The sequence below is a fragment of the Rhinolophus sinicus genome, chromosome 8 (genome assembly GCF_057876585.1).
Source record: "Rhinolophus sinicus isolate RSI-liver-muscle chromosome 8, RSI-T2T, whole genome shotgun sequence".
Classification (NCBI taxonomy): Eukaryota; Metazoa; Chordata; class Mammalia; order Chiroptera; family Rhinolophidae; genus Rhinolophus; species Rhinolophus sinicus.
In genome coordinates this window covers 80,298,747-80,322,772 of record NC_142508.1, presented here as the reverse complement: position 1 = coordinate 80,322,772, position 24,026 = coordinate 80,298,747, and the positions used below count along the sequence as shown (strand labels likewise).

At 51.9% G+C, this 24,026-nt stretch overlaps 1 long non-coding RNA gene across 8 annotated transcripts in view; it reads left to right on the top strand.

Moving 5' to 3' along the window:
- Positions 1 to 20,258, top strand: part of LOC109451919 (uncharacterized) — a 43,878-nt gene extending 23,620 nt beyond the window's left edge. For all 8 annotated transcript variants that reach the window (XR_016022136.1, XR_016022135.1, XR_016022134.1 and 5 more), the window contains 2 exons: positions 15,783 to 17,465; positions 18,751 to 20,258. This is a non-coding gene — a long non-coding RNA (uncharacterized LOC109451919). The remainder of the gene's footprint in view (positions 1 to 15,782; positions 17,466 to 18,750) is intronic.
- Positions 20,259 to 24,026: the final 3,768 nt, after the last annotated feature.

Sequence of the window (24,026 nt, the reverse complement as noted above, 5' to 3'; positions counted from 1 at the left end):
CCAGGGACACACTGATGGTGAAATTTTAATTCAGTTGTGTCCTTATCAGGCCCCCTAGAAACCTGTCTTGGATAAGCTGCCCTGGGAGCTGACCTGGGTGCATAAAACCAGCCTTTTAAATCACGACAGCTTCGCAAGATGCTTTTCAAACAGCATTTATTGTTTCTGTGCAGATCATACAAGTGATACATGCTGACTGGGGATAACTTAGAAAATATGAAAAAAGTATAAAGAATAAACCCCCCATAATGCCCTAAAGTGATAGCTGCTCTAGGCATTTTGGTGACTTTCCATTTAGTCTTTTCCTTCCTCTCTCCCTCACGTCTTCCTTCTTTTTCTTATTTTTGTCATAAAATTATTCAAACAGAGAGAAACAAAGTGCAGGGGAAATACAGCGTCACCCATTCTCCATTCTCGTGTCCTTTCCTCGGTCCCTTTCTTCCTTCGTAAGGAAAATGGTTACAGATAGAGTCTAAGACCTTTATGCGCCCCCTACCCGGGGCCGCTCCTTGAGTGGGGTGTATCTTCCCTTATCGCATTTTACAGAAATGGGGTCATACAATCCACACCTATCTGCCACTTTATTTTTTCTCACCATGATGTTTCTGAGATTTATCTCTGTGGACGTGTGTGCATTCGGTTCATTCCTTTTAGTGATGGGTTATCTTCTACTGTAGGAAGTCAGCGCAGTGATTTATTCATTCTGCGCTTGGTGGACTTGACCCTGCAGTAGCCGTCTTCCTGAGCACGTGTGCCAACTTCTCCTCAGAGTATGCCCACGAGTGGGATTCCTGAGCCAGGCGGCACGTGCACCTTTAACCTCAGTCAATTTGTACAGTTGTTTTTGAAAGTAGTCCTGTCCCTTTTAATTCCCCCCATCAACGTGTGCATGTTTTCATTGCCTCTCAACCTCAAGCACTACTTGGGGGGGTGCCAAATTAAAAAATATTAGCAGATGTGGGGACGGGCTTTGGTGTGGAGTCATAGCATCTCATTGTTCTGACTGGAATTCTTTCTGAAAATTAGAGAAATTAAGCAGCTCTTCACATGCTTATGGGTCACTAGGGTTTCATCTCGTATGAATTTGACCACTAAACTATTTATTTCCAATGGCTTTATAGGCATACTTTATATATACTTGATACTAATATGATGTTGATAATATGTATTTGAATGACTATGCTTAGATTATGACTTATTTAAAAAATGTGTTAATGGTGTTTTTGAGACACAGATGTTTTAAATTTTAGTGTAATTGCATTTATCATTTTATTCTTTTTGATGGTGTGTGTGTGTGTCTTGGTATCATATTTAAGAAACCCATCTCTAAACCTTTTTACATTTTCACATTTATAATTTTACAATGCCTAGATTGCATTGTAAAAAATAGTGAAATATAAGAACATATATAGAGATATTTATATAGCAATACATATGTAAATATTCTTATACATACATACATATATGTATATATACATACATACATATATATATACAGAGATATATATCAGTATCTCTATGTCTCTCTCTATTATATATGAATATCCATATAGAGTTACGTATGTCTGTGTCTATACATAGATATACCATCATCTCAGCAGCATTTGTTGAATAGTTCACCTTTCCCCATGAATTTGTAATTCCAGTTCTGTTATATATCAAATTTCTGTATCAGAGCCTGGGTCTGTTTCAGTGCTTCCTCTTCTGTTTCATTGGTTTATTTGCATAAGCCTCATGTTGTCTGTGGATAAAGGGCTATTTATTTCTTCCTTTGCAATATGTATGCTTTTTATTTCATTTCCTTGCCTTATTGTACTAGTTAGGACTTCTGGTATGATGTTGAATGATGTGATGAGAATCGATACCCTTCCCATGTTTCTGATCTTAAGAGGAAAGCATTCCATCTTTCATTGTGAAATTTGAGGTTAGCTGTAGTTTCTTCTGTAGATCTTGTCCTTAGGTTAAGGGAGTTCCCTTAAATTCCTAGTTTGCTGAGAACTTTAACAAATTACAAATAGTTGAATTTTGGCAAGTGTTTCTTCTGCATCTATTAAAACAATCACATGCCTTATCTTCTTTAGTCTATGTTACTATGGTGATTTATATCAATTTCAAAGTTGGACTAACCTTGTGTTCCCAGGATAAAACTCATGTGATCATGATGTATTATTTTTTCAAAATATTATTAGAATTGATTTGCTAACATTTTTGTGAGAATTTTTGCATCTACATTCATGAGAGATAGTGGTCTGTAGTCTATTACTCGTATGATGTTTTTGTCAGATTGGGAATCAAGGTAATATGAGCCTCACAAAATGAGTTGGGAAATATTAATTCCTTGTATATTCTGGAATAAATTGGGTAAATTGTTATTTCTCCCTTAAGTGTTTGCACAGCATATAGTTGGGCCTTTTTCGTCTCTTAAATCCAAACTAACAATCTCTGTCTTTTACTGGGTATGTTTAGATCATTTACGTTTAATATAAATATTAATGTTTAGATTTAGGTCTAGCATTTTATTGTTTGCTTTCTGTGTGTCCTTTCTGCTTTTTGTTCTTCTCTTCTTCCTTTCCTGCCTACTTTTGTGTTACTTGGGGGCTTGGGGGTATCTTTAATTTTAGTTACTTTATTGGATCTTTTTTTAGAGGTTGCTCTAGAATTAACTTTTCAAAGTCCTCAGTTAGTAGCTTTTTTCATATTTTGTCCAGAAATTTTAGCTGTGATTTGTGGGAGAGGCTGTCCTGCATTTAGTCAGTCTGCTCAAATGTTGCCTTTTCAAAAGTAGTTTGCTATTTTTCTCCATCTGATTTCTAGACATCTGCTTTATTGTTCTTTTACAGTAACTGGGTATTTTTGTGTGTATGTGGAGCATCTCTCTTATAGCGTTGTTTGTTTCTGTCCTAAGTGAAATCCTGCAGAAGGCTCTGTTGGTGCCCTCGCCAAATGCCTTTGTATCCTATTTACCAGCTTAGTGTACCCACCTCCCAGCTTCTGTGTGCTTTGCGGTTAAAGGTTTGCACTTGAAATCTTCAAATGATGGTTGTTGGGCGCTGGAGCCACCTGCTGGCATGGAGAGCTGGAAGTGCCCACAGGTTACCTTCCTCTCACCCTCCAGCAGCCTTTAGCCATCGACTGGCAGGTGTGGGAGCAGAAAGTCTCAACTCCTTTGCCACAAGACCAGGCACATCTTCCTCTCCGCATGGAACTTCCCCAGAACCACTGGCTTCTTCTGGGAGGACTTCTTCTGGGAGGACTTCTTCTGGGAGGACTTCCTTAAAAGACTGCACATTCTAATTCTTACCTCAGATGAGTTCCTTCCTTTTCCTTTTAAGTTTACTTTTCTTCTCAAGTTGCATGACTAACTGATTTATTTTTACAACCCCCATTTTTATGTAAATGAATTTATCAAGAACTGTACTGAACTTATCCCACAGCTTATGGTAAGTAGAACTCTTATTTCATTTAATCCTAAATATCTTATTTTGGGGTGGGGATTTGCACTCTTAACATGAGTAATTTAGGAATATCACTAAAAATATTCTATAGTCTTGTCCTAAAGATCTTTTAATTTTCAATGTATTCTTTTCCCCTTCTTCTGCCTCCCCCTGCCCCCACTCTGGTTCAAGCCGTTGTTTCTCAGTCTAAAACTGGCCCATGTGGGAATCGAACTGGCGACCTCCGCGTTAGGAGCACTGTTCCAACCACCTGAGCCATCACGCCCGCCCCTAATGTTCAATATCTAATTTAATTCCACTGGGATCTGGGAGTGATCTTTGTTGATATTTGATCCCCTGAAATTGGTTGAAACTTCTGTTGTGTTTTACTGCAAAATTGGTTCCTTGTAAATGCTCCTCATTTTCTGGAAAATACTGCATACTTTCTGTTTGTTCACGTCATGGCTTTTTCTGTACCTCTAGCTCAAGCTCGGTACAGTGTTGTGCACATTTTCTGCATCCTAAGTCACTTTCATCTGCAGGACCAGCTTCCGATACAGTGAGGACTCATCTCCCGCTCTGACTGTAGATTTGTCAGCTTCTTATAATTCTGTCATTTTTGCTTTATTTATTTTGGGGGCTACGTGGCTGTGAGGTACATACAGTTAGTTCACAACTGTTATAGCTGCTTGGTGAGTCTTTTCCTTTTATAATTACAGAGTGTTCTTTATCTCTGAAAATGCCTTTGTTTTAAGTTCGATTTTTTCTGTGAATGATACCCTACTCCTGTTTTGTTGTTGTGCCAGGACTATCCTTTGCAGTGTGTGTTTTTGGCTTTTCTGGGTTGTTCGTATTAGTGCGTCTTGCAGCAAGCCCCGCATCACGGGATCAAGGAAGGTGTGGTCGGCTAGACTGTCCTCTGATTAGTGACCTAAGTCTGTTTAGTATGAATATTGAAAGATCTATTTGGACTTATTTTTACTAGCTTATTTTGTATGTTTTCTTGCCACGGTGTTCCTTTTCTACTCTCCAACTCCCTTTCTGTTTATATTTGATTACTAACGCCTTTATTATTTTCCTCTCTTGGTTGGGAATTTATAGATTTTATTTCTGCCTCTTAAATGACTATCTTTATTTTTTCTTCAACATATCGTTGAAGTTGAAATTGCTTAAAGTTACAAAACATAGAACAAAACAATCATCAGCATTCCCACCACCAGAAACTAATCACTTAATATCTTGGCCTATTATCTTCCAGGAAATGATTCTATTATTTTTATGAAAATGAAACATGCTTATTATAAATACTTCAAACAAGACAGGAATGTGCAATAAAGAAAGTTAAAAGAAAAGAAAAGAAAAGAAAACACCTAAATCCCCCGACCTCAGGCAAACGTAATTCTAGACGGTTATCTGTGCAGACATATGGATAAACAGTCACTTAGCTTTATAAAAGTATGACCACCGCTAGGAGTTCTTTCAAAATCTAAAGTATTACGTATCTTTTTACGTATCGTTTTACTTAGAACTGAGAAGAAAACGTAACACAAGTACAAGAGGAAACTGTGAACTTCAAATATTTTTAGGAAACGTAAACAAAATTATTTCCTAGAAGATCCCTTAAAAGTAAAAAAGAGATTCTGAAAAGCTTCAGGAGTTTATAGTCATTATTTTTAAAAAGTATGTTTCAGGTTTCAAACTTTTCCCAAAGTTTTGAGTTTGATGGGTGTCCCTCCGTCTCCTGAGACGTGTCAGTCGTGGTGTGACTTTTCCTTTATCCAGGTTGATTCATCCTTTGCTCTGTAATCTAATTCCCTGAGTTGCTTCGTATGGGTTCTGTATTTGGACAGATTCTCTCCTCATCCCTTGTTCTTTTACCCAATGTCTAAACTCCTGAGTTTATATTTATTATTATTATTATTATTATGAATCTGTTAGTGGGCTGGATATAATGGTGAATGATTTTTCCCCCTAAAAAAGGTCCATGTGCTTCAAATTTCCTGCTGTCCTGAATGTTCCAGAATGGCTGCTGCTTGCTTTCACACGAGAATGACTGGCTGTGTGTTGTATTCTTTTGCTTTCTCTCCAAGCTCTGAGACAGGAACCTGTTTTCTGCTCTGAGTGTGACTGCAGAGTCTGGCCCAATTTCCCCATTGTGTGCGATTTTGCTCTTGCTGTTTGGATGTGTGGAGCTTTCTCTCTTAACTTTGAAGTTTAATAACTTAATTAGGATGAGATTTGTCTTTGTGTTGAGATTTCTGTATCAAATGTTCCTGAAATACACTGTGTCCTTTTTGTTTTGTTTTGTTTTGGTTTGGACATGTTCAGTAAGTTTTTTTCAATATGGGGAAAATTTCTTGTGTTATATCTTTGAATATATATTTTGTTCTACTTGTTGGGCTTTTTTCTTCAGCAGCACAGAGTATTCCTACGATAAACTGTCTTTTCTTATAGCCAGTGTCTCTCTAATGGTCTAGGTTTCCTTTTTTATATGCATCCACTTTTATTACCCTGAGTCCTTTCTCTGTGTCAGTAATTAGGTTATCATAGTGCCATTGTGTTCCTCTAATGATGCTTTTTTGGTTCTCATTTTTCCCCAAGCTTTCCAATCTCTCTTTCCATCTTATTCTGTAGTTCTCTAATCTCATCTTGGAATTTGAATGGTATTGAAGTCATGTTTCTATTACCTGGCTGACCCGAGTCTGTCATCTGTCTTCGATGCATCCATAGTGATTCGCAGCTGCGAACCGCTGTACTGTTCTCCCCACGGCCGTTTCCTCCACATGCCCAGGCTCCAGGCAGACGGTCATCAGCTGCACGCCCTTCGACCTGAGAGCAGTTGGTCCCACGTTTTCCTGGCCACCCCACCTACATGAGGGGCTCAGCTGTAGTCGGCGTCTCCCACTGTGGCTCTCAGGCATGTCCCCACCGCATGTGGGGTGCCCATGGTCCCCACACCCCTCAGTGAACGCAAAGGCTTCAGCACCAGAGCCCTGCCACTTTGTGCTTCTAATCCGTCTCTCATCATTGCAGCACGTGCTTTGTTTGTGAAGACAGCTGTGCATTTTACAGTTTTTTGAATTACATTTTCCCTGCATCACAGCGTGTGTTTGAAGCAGGGCCGCTGAGGTTCTTGGGTCAAGCATATTTACACCGGGTCTTCTGTGGGTGAGCACAACAAACAAGGGGCTTCTGAAGTTGGAGAGACAGGGTGACAGAGGAAAGTGCCAGCCGCAGGTCAGCACTCTGTGCAGGGAGCTCTGACCGTATCTAACAAGCCAGCTCACCTGGGACTTGACTGCAGCCCCAAGAGACGATTCATTGCAGCAGGGACCCTGGTGCTAAGTCGGGTAACGGCCATCCTTGCACCAAGTGGAAGGTACTAGTACAGGTCTGGTTTCTTATACGAAGACTCACTCAAGAAGCTGCATGTGTCCTGGTCCCACCATGGGCCATAGTACACTATGCTCTGCAGCCATTGTGGCAGAGATCTTATAGAAGTGGGGCTGCTGGACCGATGGGAGGGGGTGTCCCCATGTGCCACCTGGCCTCAGCTACCACATGGGCAGGCTTCTCCTTGGGGAAGATGGGTGTTGAGAGGGTTGGAGATGAAAGGCCCTCCCCAGGAGCAGGTGGGGTCACCCTCTGGCGGCCGCCGAGTGCCATGAGGAGCCCCATTCCCAGTGACAGCAGGATGGACACCGGGCTGCACTCAGAATTCCTGCAGTGTATCGGGCTGTTCAACTCAGGCATCTCCCTCTGGCTGTGCCTCACTGGACACTAGTCCTGGGGCCCTGAGTACCCGTGGGCGAGAACAGGCATGTCTGCCCTCATGGAGGCTGTGTTCTTACGGGGGCACCAGGGCATGAACAAGCGATAACACACCTAAAGACAGGATTCAGATCTGGGTGTACCGTGAAGGAGTAATCGGGGCTCGTGTGCAGAGAGCAGTGGTGGTGGGAGCCAGGTCGGGGAGGAAGTCAGGACACACCTTTCTGCGCAGGTGACATTTCAGCCGAGACCTCCTGATGGGGAAAGCTTGGGAAGAGAGTTCCAAGCAGATAGAAAGGCGCATGCAAAGACTCGGCTGGAACTGAGCTTGCACATTCTGTGGCACAGAAAGACCAGTGTGGCTGGACACGTAACTGAGAGCGAGGGGGAGGAGGTGGGGGCGTAGTGGGGATCAGGTCACCTGTAGGTCATGCAGGGTCCGTTCGGTCTCATCCTGATAGAAATCCCCAGGGGCTTTAAGCAGCGGAGAGATGTGGTTTGACTTGCTTTTATGAAAGCGCGCTGGCTGCTGCGTGCACTAGTGCAGCAGCCCCCACCCTGCCTGTGGTGGTCGCAGAAAGGGGCTGTGTGACCTGGAGCCTGGCTGACGGCGGGGCTCCCGGAGACGAGCAGACTCTTGTCCCGTTTCCGGCATCGCTCCCTCCTTCCTGCTGCCACTGCTCCCCAATCCTCCGTACCCCTTCTCTGCACTGTATTCACTGAGAACCTCCTCTGAGCCTGGCTCCACTGTGGGGAGACCCCCCCAGTCAGCAGCAGGGCACACACTGCTCCCGGCAGTGGGTTTGTTTCTTCAGCTCAACTTCCCAAGCTAGTGCCCGGAAGGAGGGAGACGCCGCTGAAACCTGGGGAAGTGGTGAAGGCCTGGTGGTCACTCGTCAATGGGTCATCGAGGGCCTCAGCTCTGTCTGTGGAGCAGTTTCATGTGCTGGTTGAGTTCATTGTACACCAGTTTCAGTTGTGCCTGAATTACAGGTGGCTGAATGGTAATTAACTAATCCCCGTGTCACTCCTTCGGGTTAGGAGCAAGCTCGTTAATTCTAGTCCGCAAGGCTGCTGGTGTCTTTTGCCTCCCACCCACCCCCCCTTTTTGGCTGCTCTTGACTTACAATCAAATATGAAATTCATGCATTTTTTAATAAGTCCTCGGCTGTTTTTGCCACTGAAAAATTCATGGCATTACACAGTCCCTTTAAATAATGTTTATTCATTAGACATCGCTCATCTACATGTTGGGGGTTGTCTGCTCTGACCGACAAGCCGTTGGCACTGTCGTGGACAGTGGGAGCCAGTCTCGGACCATCCTGGGTAGTAGAGGAGGGTCTTCCCTGGAGGCATGGCCGGTTTCTCGGCAATCTCAGCGGATGGGCAAACAGCATGTTTCCTGGGACCAGTCTGTGTCACGAACTCTGTTTCCACACGTTTGTCACTTCCCGCCTCCACTCTTGCATGTGTGGTGCCCTCTCTGGTTGTGTCGTGTTCCTCTACTTCCGCTTGACCGTGAGCCAGACATCCAGGCCGAGCTTAAAAGCCGCCCGGTCCAGGATGCCCGCCCCACCCAGCAGTTCTCCCATCCAGACGTGTCTCCTGCCCCAGGGGGTGTGTCATTGCACTTCCCACGCTTATCCACACAACCGCGCTTCGGTCCAGTGCTCGTGTCCAGACGCTGGAGGAGCGTGTGGAGCATCCCGACCCCCTGCCAAGTGGCCCCGGGGACAGGAGCTGCCCTTGCTGGGATGGGGGAGTGGCAAACCACTGACTGGTTTGCAGAACCCCACAGAAGCCCTATCCTTGCCACAAGGGCTCAGAGCCACGCACTCCCCCACCACAGCCTGGAGTGACAGGAAGGGCACGAGCCTCTGGCAGGGAGCTGCCGTCAGTGGGCCGGCATCTGGGTCTGTGCCTGGCCTGGTTGTAGGGCTGTCTGCCTCTGTGCCCTCTGGTCCTCAATGCGGTGCCCGGGGATGGGGGTGGCGTGAGGCCAGGTCCTTGTGCCATCCAGCCTGGCGTCCTCGCTCAGCAAAGGTGCTGACCACAGAGGGACACAGAGCCTGTCCCCACAAAGCTCCCAGGTCAGAGGGAGTGGTGGGCAGGTGGGTGGCATGTGGATTCACAGAGGCGGGAGGGCTGTGGGCGGAGACGCCTGCTGCGTCTGTAGGGCTATGACAGGCGCTTCTGGGCAGCGGCACTGAGCAAGCCTGTGATGCAGACATTGGAGGAAGTGGAAGAGAGCTGACTGGTCCCCTCCCCACCTCGAGGCCCCAAGTGAGGCCCCACCCATACCTGGGCCAAGAGTTTCTTCTCTGTGTCCCGGAAATCATAGACTTCCTGTCCCACCACAGACCGTGATGGGGACGAAGTTAAAGATGAGATGAGTAGACTTTTGCCAACGGTGACGCGCTTGTGAGCATGAGTGACGGGAGCGGGCTGGCAGACACGGGCTCTGAGCCCCTCTGCTTGTTTGCAAAGCTGCGTGACTGCCTACGTTTGGGTTCCGAAGGGACGGAACTCAGGCTTTTTTGTCTGACTCACAAGAGGCAAAGCGGCCACGAGTCCTGAATGCCAATTTGGGGACCTGAGTGACATTCAGACATGCCAGGCAGATGTGTGTGGAGCATGTTGTGTGAGGTCTCCTTGTACAGCCCTCTTCTCGTGAAGACGTGTGCCTGCAGGACGTGTATGGAAGGCAGCACCTCGATAAGGTACAGTCAGTGTCAGCAGTGCCCCTGGGGGCGCTGGGCGGCAGGTACGGGCTGTTTATGGTGACACCGCTGGACAGGTAGGCACGCATCAGCAGTGCTTCATTTGCACGCTATGTACCTACTGTAAAGGGTATAAAGCCAGCCTACTCCTGGAAGGAGTATGTGAGTGTAAACTCCTATCGGAGATGAGACGAGGCATTGAACCACTGAGCTGCCCACCACAGATCAAAAAGAAAGAGAAACGCTTAAAACGATTTTATAATAGTGGAATAGAGAGGAAACAAGATACTGTACTTTTGTAGTAAGATGTCCAATTCGATTAATGTTAAGAGGCGTTTACTGCTGACGACTGCTGACTTACCATGCGTCCAGGGTCAGACGGACCGAATTCTCAGCCGCAGAAGTCTCTTAGTGACTGGCACACAGTGTTTTGGGAAGTCCGAGGACCCAGCACACAGGCTCGGCTGTCTAGGCAACTGGAGTGGCTTAGAAATCTGCACTGAACTCTGCAGCGTGGCTGAGTTTTGACTTAATGTCAGATTTGGGAAGGTGAGTGTGGGGAACAAGCAGAGTGGGGCTGGTGGCGTGGGGTCTGGATGGGTCTCAGGGTCCCGGGGATGGAGGCTGGTCTGGCTGTCTCAGCGCTTTCCAAGTGGGTTTCCCTGAACCCGGATCCTGACCCGCTGAGAAGTAGCCCAAGTCATCGCGTTTGGGGAACAGCATGTGTTGGCTCTCCCTGGAGAGGCATGCATGCATTTTGCAGCAGCCCCTGAGAAGTCCTGCTGTAGATGCTGAAGTCATTCAGGAGGCTCTTCCCCAAGCGTTCTTGATGGCAGAGTCACATGGCTCCCCCCCCCTCCCACCCATCCACCCAGGCAGGGGTGGGACATCCTGCAAGCTGGGAGCTCTGAGGCAGACTTTGGGAAAGACTTCCTCAGGCTCCTGGAGTCAGGCAGGGCGGTGAGGTGAGCAGCGCAGCCCTGAGCCTGGGCAGGCCGCGCACCCCAGCCCCTGGCGCTCATTCTGGCTCCCTCATTCTAACCTGGGACATAGCGACACGTGAGCCAGAGGATGGGGTGCAGCAGGATGGAAGTGGCAGGATGGGGGTTTGGTGGCCCCACTGCATTGCTGGGTAGGCTAGTGGGTGGGGTCCTATGGCCGCTCTTCCATCCCAGGGCCGGGAGCTTTGTGGGCGGGGGAGGCTCACTGTCTGCTGACCCTTCCCGTGTGCCTCACCAGCTGACCCCTGTAGGCTGTGCGGTCCCCAATGCCTTCTGTACCTGCTGTGCTCGCCACACGAACCTCACCTCTCACGTGAGGCCGGCGGACACATCTGTGTTGCCTGCTCACCATCGAATTCTCCCTCCTGGTAACAGACCCTGATTTTCCTCCGGAACCCCCTCTTCTACTCTCAGCCCATGTGTTGCGGGTGGGTCTGACCCTACCATTGGGGTCGGCCAGCGGGGGGTATGTGGCCAGTCCCTCCCTGGCCACGGGGATTGGCTCAGGGGCAGTGTGCGGCCTGAGGTGGGCCAGGGGGGAGCCTGTCTCCTGCCAGGCCCCCCAGGAGTGGTCCTGGGCGTCAGTATCTCAGTGCAATAGGTGGCTGTGGCTGTCGTGTGGGGCGGCCTGCGGGGTCTCTGGTCCCGCACCCCACACAAGAATGCAGGACATGGTGAAGCCAAAAAGGAACACCCATGGAGCCACAGATAGGGGAGTCACACCACTATAGTCTCACTGGCGGCTGGGTTGGAGACACAGGAAGCAGGAGCCACACGATCTGCAACCTGCCGTCCGCTTTTCTGCCAACCAACCTCACTTGCTAACTGCAATCCGCACTTGCAGGTTCAGCCACCATCTTCTTGCTAGCCCCCATTTTCTGCTAGTGCAGCCACAGCAGTTATATTAGTGGCCAATGGCTCACTGGTTACAGCTGATGGCCATCCAATCACAGTTGATGGCCATTTATTGCCTGAGCCAGCACCTTTCCATGTGAGGCCGAGAGCCTGGAAACTGCACTCCTGGCTCTGTCCCCACAGTGGCTTCAACTCTGGACGTGCGGGTAGGGAAAAGGAGAGCTGAGCCAGTGAAGGAGGGGACGTCAGCAGCTCGCTGATGCGGGGTCACTCCTGTGGCAGCTCTGGGACCTGCCATGGGACACTCCTCAGAGTGGCTGGGTATTTACCCCCCGTCTGGGCAGCCTGGGCTGACGTCAGGCCAGGACCCTTGCACCTGTTCTGCTGACACTGCTAGCACATTCCTGTGACCAGGGGCGGTCATCAGTCATCACGGGGTGCACGCCATGAGGGGCATGGCACAGTGTCCCCGGCCGCTCCCATTCCCGTCTCCCACTGCCCGTGCTCCCCTGGCACCCCTGTCTTCCCAGCGCCTGTGAACCTGTGCCACCCTGCCACCCTTCCTCCCACGATGCTGTAACCCTGCCCCCTTTTATCGTTTTAGGGTGTGTCTGGGTGTCTGTGACCTGTGTTTACAGCCAGCACTTCTCTATGAGAACAGAGCCAGGAGTGCAGTTTCCAGGCTCTCGGCCTCACGTGGAAAGGTGCTGGCTCGGGTAGTAAATGGCCATCAACTGTGATTGCATGGCCATCAGCTGTGGCTAGTTGGCCATCAGCTGTAACCAGTGAGCCATTGGCCACTAATATAACTGCTGTGGCTACGCTAGCAGAAAATGGGGGGCTAGCAAGAAGATGGTGGCTGGCAAGCGCGGATTGCAGTTAGCACGGCGGAGTGCGGGTTGCAGATTGCAGAGCAGTGGACGGCAGGTTGCGGATCGTGTGGCTCCTGCTTCCTGTGTCTCCAACCCAGCCGCCAGTGAGACTATAGTGGTGTGACTCCCCTGTCTATGGCTCCGTGGGTGTTCCTTTTTGGCCTCACCGTGTCCTGCGTTCTTATGTGGGGAGCGAGACCAGAGACCCCGCAGGCCGCCCCGCACGACACCTCACAGCAAATGTCCCCAACTCTCTGGTTGCCAGCTGGGTGTCCCACAATCCCTTTCAAGTCTCATGCTAATTGCCTGGACTTAGTGCTGCCCCCACACCCTAGGGGCCGCCCCACTGCACATGCCAATCATGTGTCCTGGGCTATTGCACTTCGGGCAGACTGGCTATAAACTGGGAGTTCCCACCCCCCCCAACTGGGGTTTGAAAATTTGCTAGCATCACTCACGAAAGTCAGGAAGGCACTTTACTTATTACAAAGGGTGCAACTTGGAAACAGACAGAAGGGAGAGATACCCAGGAAATAGCATGGGGGCGGGGTGCTCACAGCTCACCTGTCCTCTCAGCACCCGGGTGTGTCCCCAGCCCTGAAGCTCTCCAAACCCCTTCCTCTAGGGCTTTTTATGGAGACTCCATTATGCAAGCACGACTGGTGATTCTCAATCTCCAGCACCCATCACCGCTACCGGGAGGTGGGGGAAGAGGCTGAATTTCCAGCTCTCTAACCAAGGCTTGGTCTTTCTTGACCAGCCCTCCCCCCACCCCATCCTGAAGCGCCCTAGGGGCCCCTGCCCCCACTCATCTTACTAGCTCATCACTCAGGGGAGTTGAGACTTAGGAGCTGTGTGCCTGCCAGTGCACACAGACCTGGGATCTAGTTCTCACTGATACCAACGCCTCCTCCTCTGCCAAGTCAAGGCCCAGCCTGTTTCTCACTAAACTGCCCACTGCCCCTGGGAGTGTGTGCATCATGTGAGAAGTGGTTTCCTAGACCCCAGTCCTCCCGGGGGGTGGTGGTCTTCAGCACAGCTGCACTGAGGATTGTGCCCTGGTATTACTCTCTAGAGGTGGGGGTGGGAGGGCATAGCCTGAGGAAGAGTAATTGGAGGTAATGTAGCTGTTTGCAGTCTGTGATGCTGTTTTATTTTGTGCTTTTACCCTAACTCTAGAAAACCTAGTGCTTACTGCCCCCCCCCCCCGATAAATACCATTACAATATCCCTCACATCCTGGGTTTTCACTAAAGATTAAAAATGTTACTTCTCTAATCTGCTTCTGAAATTGCTTTGGAAATGCCATCATCAAGACCAAAATGCACCGGCAGTAGTTAGAAAAGTAAATAATACTCGCTTCACATCTGCTTCAAACCGCACAGGACGCAGTCTGTGAAGAGCGTCCAGCCTGCCCCTCCCCCCAGCCCTGTGTGCACCTGGGAAATTAGTTATGGCTCTTTTGTAAGCGCTGGAAAGTGATGCACGTGCCATCAGGTCGCTCCTTTGTGCAGGCCGGGGCTGCTAAGGCTGTGAATGGCTCCTGTGCAGGTCTGGCCGGACGCTGCCCCCTGAGAGCACAGGGGAGCGCCCTGACCTAGCCTCCTGGCATCGCTGTGTGTCTGGGGAGGTTTCTCGGCCGGCCGGAGCCTCAGTTTCCTCATCTGTGAAGCGGGAGAGAGGAGCCCCCGCCCGTTAGACTGGGCGGAGCCAGGTCGTCCTAGCTGCTGTGCCCTGTGCTCAGTGCGTGCAGAGCCCCGGCCGCCGTGCTCCCGACGCTGTGAGGGAAGGGCCTCACTTCTGAGGCTCCCAGAGGACTTGGCCACAAGGCTGGTGAGGCCCCCAGTGGGGTCCAGAGAGCAGAGGTCCTCACTCCACAGCCCGTGGCCCTGCCTTCGTGGTGACTTGAGTTTCTACCAGGTCTGGCTGTTCTCGGGGAGGACGCTGACCCTGCTCAGAGGCCCCCGGCTGGGCTCAGCACCGCCCCTCTGCAGCTCATGGGGCAGGACAGAGATGTCACAGCAGAATGCCACTGGCCCTTGCAGCTGCAGACAGGACGGTGCTTCCTGCAGCCAGCTTGTTTGGCCCCCGGGGGCTGGGCCTTGTGCAAAGAAGGCCAGGGCAAGCTGCTGTGCACGTGTCCCTTTGGAGAGCTGCAGAGCACAGAGTCCTGGGAGGCCTGGCAAGCAGGGCACAGTGAGAAGCCGGGCCCAGCAGGCACGGGAGGTGGCCCTGCGGGACGGCAGTTGGGCCAGGCTCCCCGCCAGCCTTCTGACCTCCCCAGAAACCCAGCATGTGCAAGGGAAAGAGGATAACGGGCGATTGGAAACCAAAATGCCAAACAAAGGCTTGCAGAGGTTTAGCTGCCTTTTAACGCAATTGTGAGACGAGGAATTAAATGTGTACTGGTTTTGGGCTGAGCCAGGAGTACAAATCCAGTCAAACAAAAATGCCTTGTTTCCTCTGAGTCTCTTCCCAGAGGGGTGGCCAGCGGCTCCGGCTCCAGGCTGCTTCCTGAGGCAGAGGCCAGAAAACCCCCAGCAGGCCACACTCTGAGGACAGAGCACGGCCACTCTAAGCTCCTGCTGTATGCGTGACACTGTGCTGGTCTCAGTAATTGGGGCATCTGCCCCTTGGCCGTCACTGACCCTTCAGGAAACCCTGCAGGGCGCGCCCGTTCCCTGGGGGTCTTGGGGCTCCCAGCTTTTCTCTCTGCACCTTGCGTGTCGTGGGGACTCATCTCTCTGGACACCAGAGAAGTCAGGGGAGGCTGCAAGGGCAGCCCAGGGTCTGGATGGGCCAGACGAGGGGACTGTCCACTGGCCGGGGTGCAGGTTAGGTCACGTGCTCCTCCGGAAGTGGTTGACTGAAAGTTCTAACCCCCCCCCGACACACACACACAGGGAGGTTTCAGGGCCTGTGGGCTGGTGTCTCACTGCCTCACGGGGGAGACTGTCTTGTCAGAAAGGGCCCTACTGGGCCCCGGGAGCTAGAATCACCCAGTGCTTGTGCCACCATGGAGACACGTGGGGAGGCTGGTGGGAGGGTTTCCCTGGAGAGTGTCCGCACGGTGGGCTGGGAGGGGCCCTGCCAGCTCCAGGGTCTCCAGCCTGAGGCTTCCCTTCGCAGGTGGTCCCTGGAAGGCTGTGACTGCCCCCTGTGTGGTGCCAGCTCTGCAGTTGAGGACCAGGAGCCCTGCCCTGAGCAGTGCCGAGGCTGGGCAGCACCTCACCATCAATGGGGAAAGCGGCTGGACTGGCAAAGGGGCTTTCAGGGGCTGGCGACGTGGCCCCTGGCTGCAGGGCTGGCACCTGGACAGTAGGACGGGAGCTCCTTGCCTGTGAATGGAAAGTTTCTGCATTTTGAATCACATTTCTGGACCTGGACCGAGACCCTCCCCTCTCCCGACTGCAGAGCAAAGAGATGGGTTGGAGTGAGGCTGGTGAAAGGGGGGAGGTCGGAGTCTACGGCCACAAAACTGCTGCATAGAACCCCCCAAGCCTCTGCACATACGTACCCTTGTCCAAACAGCCATGGCCGGCCAAGTGCTTCTGCTGACCTGAGCTGGGCTCAGCAGGGGCCCTCTGTCACCTGTGGTCACTTCAGGTGGGCTAGGTGGCTTTGTTTACCTTCACCTTTGATCTGCTTCCACATGTGGGCCCTCAGCTGAGACCAGGGGCCAGTGGCTCTGCTCCCATGTCCCCCAGCTGGCTAGCCTGGACTTGGCAAAGGCAGAGGAGCCAAAGAGCGGAGCCTGGCCTACATGGCCACACTGTCACTTCCACTGCATCCCCCTGGCCAAAGCGAGTCACAAGGCCGGGCTGGATGAGGAGAGCTCACTGCCTGGTGGGTCACATGGCCAGGGGCCCAGGGGCAGGGGGGGCGAGGCTTGTGGCCGTTTGTGCAGCCGTGTGCCGCAGGTGGAGTCGTGCTGCAGGGCGGGAACTGGGGGCTGACCTGCCTCCTGGATGAGAAGCTTCGGGCACCAGGGGCAGAACCTTCCATCGGGGCGTCCTCCTTCTTCCCAGGGTCTTAGCAAACCTGCCCACAGACCCTCGTGGTGCAGGCTTTGCAGACCTGGCTCACTCAGAGATCTTGCCCAGACCCCAGGAATCTTCTGGAAAGATGTTGCCAGAGTCACCTTTCCTCTCCCTGTTCCCAGCCTCTCCTGTGGGTCAACCATGGACCCTTTCTTGGTGCTTCAGCTTCCCATCCAGGCTACCTCGGGTTTCACCTGGCAAAGAGGGCCCCCCACACCTGCCGGGTGGTGCTTCCGTTTATGGGGCCCTCACCCTGTGCCAGGCATGGATGTGTGCTCTGTATGTGTCACTTGGTTCAGTTCTCACGGCAGTCCTGGGAGCCCGCCCTCATTATCCCCCTGTCAAAGGAGGAATGGGGGCTCAGAGAGGAAGGCACGCACCTGAGGTCCCCCAGCTTGGACTGACCATTTCTTACCCCCGCCCCACAGATGGGAAGACCAAGACCCTCTGAGTCAAGTGACGAACTCCCCCGCCCAGCCCGGCAGTGGTCTGGCAGATGAACGCTGAAGTTTTTATTTTTTTCCTTCCAGTTTCCATCTGCTCACACAGCACCCGAATGTATGCGTGTTCAGGCGCCATCTGTGACTGCAGCCCCATTTCCAAGTCCAAGGCATTTTTCCTCTTTGTACTTAACATGCACGAGGCTGTGGTGGTCTTGCATGAATGACTCATCTTGCAGGGCCAACGTTGCAGGGGCCTCCGAGGGAATCTTTCTCCGAGGAACGAGGCAGAAGGAAAGGAGTTTGCTGAAGTAGAATGTCATTTATCCGAGGTGGGCTATTTCTTCTGGCTGACATTTCAGTGGGCTTCCATCTGCTGGCTGCATGTCACCCGTCTCTTTGTTGTCTCAACTGATAGCAGACGAGGCACACCGTTGCTAACCTCCTACACGAGCGTGTCTGCGTGTGCAGGCGCACATACACGTGCCCACGGTTCTTGTCTTTGCAAGCTCGTGGCCACACTTACACAACTTGGGACTTGGGGAGAGACACCCTGGCCTGAAGGATGGAAGAAGCGGTGTCTCCATGGGCTCTGCAGCTTCCAGAGTTTTCCCAGAGCCCCGAGAAGCCGGGAAGGGAACCTTAGCTTCCACTAACTCAGCGGCCCCAGAAAATCGGTTTTATCTTAGAGTCCAAGACTCGAATGTAGAAACCTTTCCTGGGCTGCCTAATAATTCTCCGACTATACCATGGCCAGGTTAATTTTCCTCATTTTTAAAGCTCTTTTCTTGTCACATCCTGTCCCCAACCATCCCTGGATAATGTCCTGCATTGGCGTGATATTCGCGGCTGGTCCCCTCCAGTCGCTGAGCATGAATTGCCAGTTCCTCTTGATGCTTTTGCGTGTCCCAGCCTCTGCCTGTGTGCTCCCCACTCGCCCCTATCTTCCCAAACTCTGCACGTCTGTGTCCAGAAGGCCGCCTGCCCTCTGTCTCCTGTCCCCAAGAGCCAGTCCTGGGTGACCCCCTGCCCTCTGCTCTCATGCCCCACAGCCCAGGTGGCCAATGCTTGGGATTCTGAGGGAGTGGGGACAGTGTGTGTGTGCTTGGTGTGCTCACCTCTCCAGGCAGGTGGGGGTTACACACAGGGGAGCTGCCACTGTGCTCAGACTGTGGGAGGGAAGTGGGGCCACAAGACCCCTCCCTCGGAGGGTGTGGGGAGATGAAGCACCACCGCCCACACCACGTGCTCACCCAAGGTCTGACATGTGGGGAGTCCACAGCCCGTGAATTCTGTGTTTTCTGAATTGGGGACTGACAGGTCTGGCAGACACAAAGTGGTGAGATGGGGGCTTTTCACTGTGTAACCTGAAGGTGTCAGCCGAGAGAGCCCCCAGGGCTGCCCTGCGGGAGGGCAGGGACCCTGAGAGTCCCACATGGTTCCTGGTGTGTGCGAGCTCCACACCCAGCGATTCAAGGTCAGAGCTTTGCTATGATAGTAATGACATTGGATTATGTGGCCAGACCTCCTAGAAAGTGTTGTAAATCACTCAGTATTATAAAATACCTTAGAAACACAGAAACTGTGTACTTCTCTAAACCCTCTTTCCTAACACAGCTGCTCTGCCATTTGGACACTCCGTCCCACCTTCTCGCAGCCGCATGGCTGTTCTGGTACATGCACCACTTTACGAGCTCGGCCCTCGAGGGACAGCTGGCACTCAGGGAGTACACGCTCTGCCAGACTCCTGCTGAGGGCGCCACGTGGACCATCTCCTCCTGTTCTTACACTTCAGGAGGCTGCCTTGTCTTCTGGATGACAGACCCGAGACTTTGGCACTCAGAGACCCCAAGCCAGGCAGTCAGCCCAAGGTCCCTCTGCTCCTGGTGACATCCTACAGGGCAGGGCACTGACTTGGAAATCGGAGAGACCTGGGTTTGGAGGGTTCCGAGCTCTGTGACTCCAGACAAGGCTGTTCCTTCTGTCTGGAATATTTCTCTCCCATTCTGCCCTTGGAGGAAAACTCCTACTCATCCTTCAAGACCCAGATGTCAGGCATCACCTCTTCTTGGGAGCCTTCCAGATTTCTCCAGGCATTACAGCCCATGTACGGACTGTGCTTCTCGTCCCTACGTGCTCCCATGGTCAGAGGCTGTGTCTTGGCTTTCTGAAGGCTCAGAGGGTTGGCAGCATCTAACCTGGGACAGATGCACTGACCATCATCTTGTCACAGCAGGGACCGCCTGACTCCCACCCACTCACCCACTGCGGTGTTCTGCCTGCCCTCAGCACGGACACCCACCTCCTTCCAGGGGGTCCTCTCCGGTGGCAGTGGGCCTGTGAGCATCTGGATGTTCTAACCCGCCACCGGTCAGGCCCTGTAGGGGTGGACGACTCAGGGAGGAAGGTCAAGACATGTATTTCTCTTAATTAAAAACTAATGAGCCATGGTCCCCAGCTGGTCAGTGATGTTGGGGCCATGTCCTGTCTGCTGGAGGCTCAGCCTGTGGCTGTCTGTGGCAGGGCTTCTGGGGGTGATGGGCCTGCCAGCTGCCTGCCCATCCAGCTGGGCGTCTACAGCCTGAGAAAGAGCAGGGCCTGCCTCAGGGTGGGGCAGGCCTTCGGGCTCTCCCTGCCGGATCCTCCCCTCTGGTCATGGCCTCGGGCCTTGTGTGCTCTGCCTGGAGCCTTCTCCTTGGCCTCACACAGCCAGACCTTCCTAATGTGGGCTCAGACGTCTTGATGTGGCCCCTGCATAGGGACCCTCGCCTGTGGTCTATCTGTCCCTGGGATGGGGGGCCCTCGCCTGTCCCCTATTCTATACCCCAGGATGGGGGTCTTGTAGCATAGAATCTGAAGACATCAGAATTCTAGGATGTTGGTCCCCAAAGGGCCCCAGGGACATAAAGCCAACCCTCTCGAGGTTATTGAGAAGGAAGAGGCAGATGCCTGGGGTCTGGATTTAGATCCAGCAGATCTTGGGCTGGTCTGTCTCTCTCGCTGGGCCTCAGTTTCTTCCTGAGTATGATGAGGGGTGGGCCAGATGGTTGCTAAGAGCCTGTTCATCTGTGATGTGCTTACGTTTGTAAAAAACACTATTAAAAAAGAGAAAGAAACAGGATAAAGCCTTGTCAGTCATCATTTTCCAACTTTTCTGTGTATTTCTTCATCAGAAGACAAGATGTGGTTAGACCATATGTTGGACTAATTGTCCCCAAACAGAATTTAAGGAATCGCCCATTCTAGCAGGCCTCGTTGGACTGCCTCACAGGGAAAACTCCGGGAGCTCAGACAGGCCAGGCGTCTCACCGGCTGCCTGATGGGTTCCCATGCAATTACGGACGCAGGACCTCAGGCCTGGAGATCAATATGAGGAAAGCGATTCTTCAAAACAGAACAGTAACTGCAGATGATTTGCCAGTAGATGGATTAAGCAGCTGTCAGTACGTGTGCTGTGGGGACAGAATCGTGTGGCCGGTGTCTTCCAGCAGGAGCCCTTCCTTGGAATGCGTACCCTGGCCTCAGCCCCTGGGGCAGGCTTGGAAAACAGCCACACGCCCTGGGGACCCGGAGGAGGGCAAACCTCATAGTTTCCTAAAAACTGAGGGGATCCCTGTGCCTCTCACAGAATGGCAGAGCCCGCACAGGCTCTGTCAGCACCCCCCTTACCCCGCCCCGTCTTTCCTTCTCTTTCCCCTTGCTTTCTTCTTTCCTGCCCACCTTCCTCCTTTCCTTTCTCTTAAAGAGCAAGGGGAAAAAGGACCACAACACTGTGTCTTGAGAGGGTCTGCACTCTGGTGTTGCACAAGGGGAATCTGTCTGGGCAGTGGGATTGAGGGCCTGTGGGCCCTTCGGTTCTTCCATCACCCACGGCTGCCTGATTGGGCGTGCGTCCACACGCGGTGGTCTGAACACTCAGGGAGACCCCGGGCCTCGCAGCAGAGGATACCCCCGGGGAGCATTTCCTTCTCTCCCTCACCTGCTTCAGGTCAGTGCAGCACACCCCCAGGTTGGCGCCTAGTGTGTACAGGCTCTGGAATGTGGCTACCACCTGTTTCCTGCATCTAAGTGGCTGGAGGTGAGTGAGTTTGTCTGCGAAATCCTGCAGAAATTCCGAGAGAGGCAGGGACGTGTCCCATGGCCTGAATGGAGCGCCTCCCGACAGGTGGTTCCAGAAATCCCTGTGGTCTGGCCCAGGAGCTGTGCTTGCCCTGCCCCAAGGAGCACCTGAGCTGCACTGCAGGAAGCACGGAGGCTTGTGGACACACAGGGAGCACCCCGCCCAGGTCTGCGGCAGGGCCATGTGGGGAGAGAGGTGGAGACATGCCAGCCAGCTCTGGCTGAGTCCAGGGCTGCCCCTCCAGGGCTTTTATCCTGGGGGGGTTACTCAGGGTTACTCGTGCACGTGTGTGCGCTTGTGTGTCCATGTATCTGTGCTCATGCTTGTGTGTCCTGGTGTGTGCCCAAGCCTGTGTGTATGCACATGTGTGCTCACATCTGCATCTGACAGTGTGTGTGCTATCTCCCCTCACCCTTGCTCATCTCCCCTCACCTGCCAGCCAACTCTGTCCCTAACCTCCATGGGAGTGTGTGACCTGCGGGAGGCCTGACGCTGCCAGTGGGAAGCGTGTGAAAGGCCAGAGCGGGGAGTGGAGGTGAGAAGCATCCTGCTTCCTGCACAGCCCTTCTGTGCCTCCGTTTTTCTCATCTGTGGAATGGGGATTCTGATGATGCCTCACCACATTGAACATGACAAGTGTTAGGCCCAGCGTCAGGCGCAGGGCAGTCTCTGGACGTGCCCATTTCAGTCCCCTCAGTGACAGGGCACTGAGCGTCTGGAGTCTGTCCTGGTGGGCGTGCCGGGGAGGAGCAAACCCTGAGTGCGTTTTCTAGTTGCGTCACGAGTCAGACACAAAAGTGGGAGCAGACCCAGGTTCTGGGGAATCCAGCCTGTAGGGAAGAACATGTCACAGAGTGTCTTTATTATTGTTAGTAATAGTACGTAATAACAGCAATTATGAGTAACAGCCATAACAGCTAACATTTGCCGAGTGCTTACTACGTGTCAGTCACGGAGCCATGTGTCACTGTAAGCCACTATTTCCTATCATCCTCCTGACATCCCACTTTGTATGTGACACAATGGCCCCGTCTCTCTCCATGTGTGTACTTGACTACATCATGTATAAGATCAAGAGTGTGTGTGATGGTGGGAAAACACAGGATTGGCAGTCAGAAGTGGGGGCTTTAGGCTCATTTGGGCACTCAGTGCATCCCAGGAACGCAGGCAGGTGGTTTTCTTGGATGCTCACTGAGTGCTGTTGCATTTCTTAGTTAAGGTGTGTGAAAATTAAGAAAGGAAACTGCAACTAAAGTTGGAGTTGGGAAGGCCTGTAGAGAGAGCTTTTGAGCTCCACCACACGCTGTCAATTACCCCAAACAGGAAGACATCAGTTACACTAAACAGGAAGTCGCCATCAATTCCAGCATCAGTTAATTCAGTTACAGACCCCAACAGGAAGAAAAATACCCCTCACTCCCCAAGAGTAAGTGCAAATACTTTAAAAATCCAGCGGAAGGAAGGAAGATTTTCCTCTTGCCCAGCAACAAGCCCAGCCAATAAAAACGTCACAGCTCAGCCAATGAGAAGCCCTCGTCACCTGAACTCTTACTTTCCTCCAGTGAAGTTTCATTTTTCCTTTGCTGATCACTTCCTTGTCCCGCCCTCCTTTCTATAAAAGCCTTCCATCTCGTAGAACACCAGGGCCTATCTCTCTGCTTGCCTGGTGAGTAAGGTCTTTGAATTCATTCACTCAGTTAAATTTTATTAGCAGGTGTTTTTCACATCACTTGGTGCCTTTGCGTGTCCTGCTCTACCCAGGTTCTGTGAGCACCACACCCACCGGCAGACCCAGACCCCAGGGAGAGGGCCTGGCACCCCACTCGGGGGCGCTGATCATCTATCTGTCAGCTCTTGCGAGGCAGGCGGGCTCCTGGACCAGTGGGAGATGACATCCATTCATCACTGCCTCTTCCCTCCTAGACGCAGCCCGGTGACATTACGTCTGACGGCCTAAACATGCCGAGGCCATTACTGCTCAGCCCAGCGGTGCCCCTAGACTTAAGAGCTGCTGGTACCTTGATTATAACGAGCAATTTCAGAGAGTGTGTAAAGCGGCCATTTGAAGTCTCAGGCTGAAACTTGAGAGAGATTGGCTACATTTGGAAATACAGATTTGAATACAATTTCTGATTTTTCCCAAGCCTTTCTGGGCTTTTTGATGAGATTAGGGGCCAGACCATGGAACCAGGGTGCCCTGTGTGTGTGTGTGTTGCGGGGGGTGGGGGGGACCTGTTGGGACCTGCTCATTGTTCTGTGCACACAGGCCAGGCAGGTTGCCCTGGGCGTCTGGGCTCTCACAACTGGGGCCGTTTCTGGATGCTGGCCACTGCCCACTCTGCTCAGGAGATGTGGGCAGTGCTGTCCCTCCAAGGAGGTCGTCACTTTTGACCTGAGAGCCTGTCGGAACTGCACCTAGTGAGCCGGTGCTTTGTACTTAGACCAGGAACGCTGTGTCTGTCTCCCTAGTTTAATTGGATGTTGTGGTGTTGGTCTCCCGCCCTCTTTCTCGCTGGGTCTCTTTCTCTAGTTTTCTTTCAGGAGCTTGCTTCTTTTTCCTGCTTGTCACTTCCTATCTACTTGTCTATCTGTCCACCTGGTGGCCTGACTATCTGCCTCCATCTGACTGCTCTCTCTTTCTCTCTCTGTCTCTGTCTTGAATCTCCCCCCACTTCTCTCTCATTTTCTGTCTTGTCCCTCTGCCTATTTCCTTCTATTTGTTTTATTCATTTAACAAACCCTTGCCCTAACTGTATCCAGGCGTAATTCTATG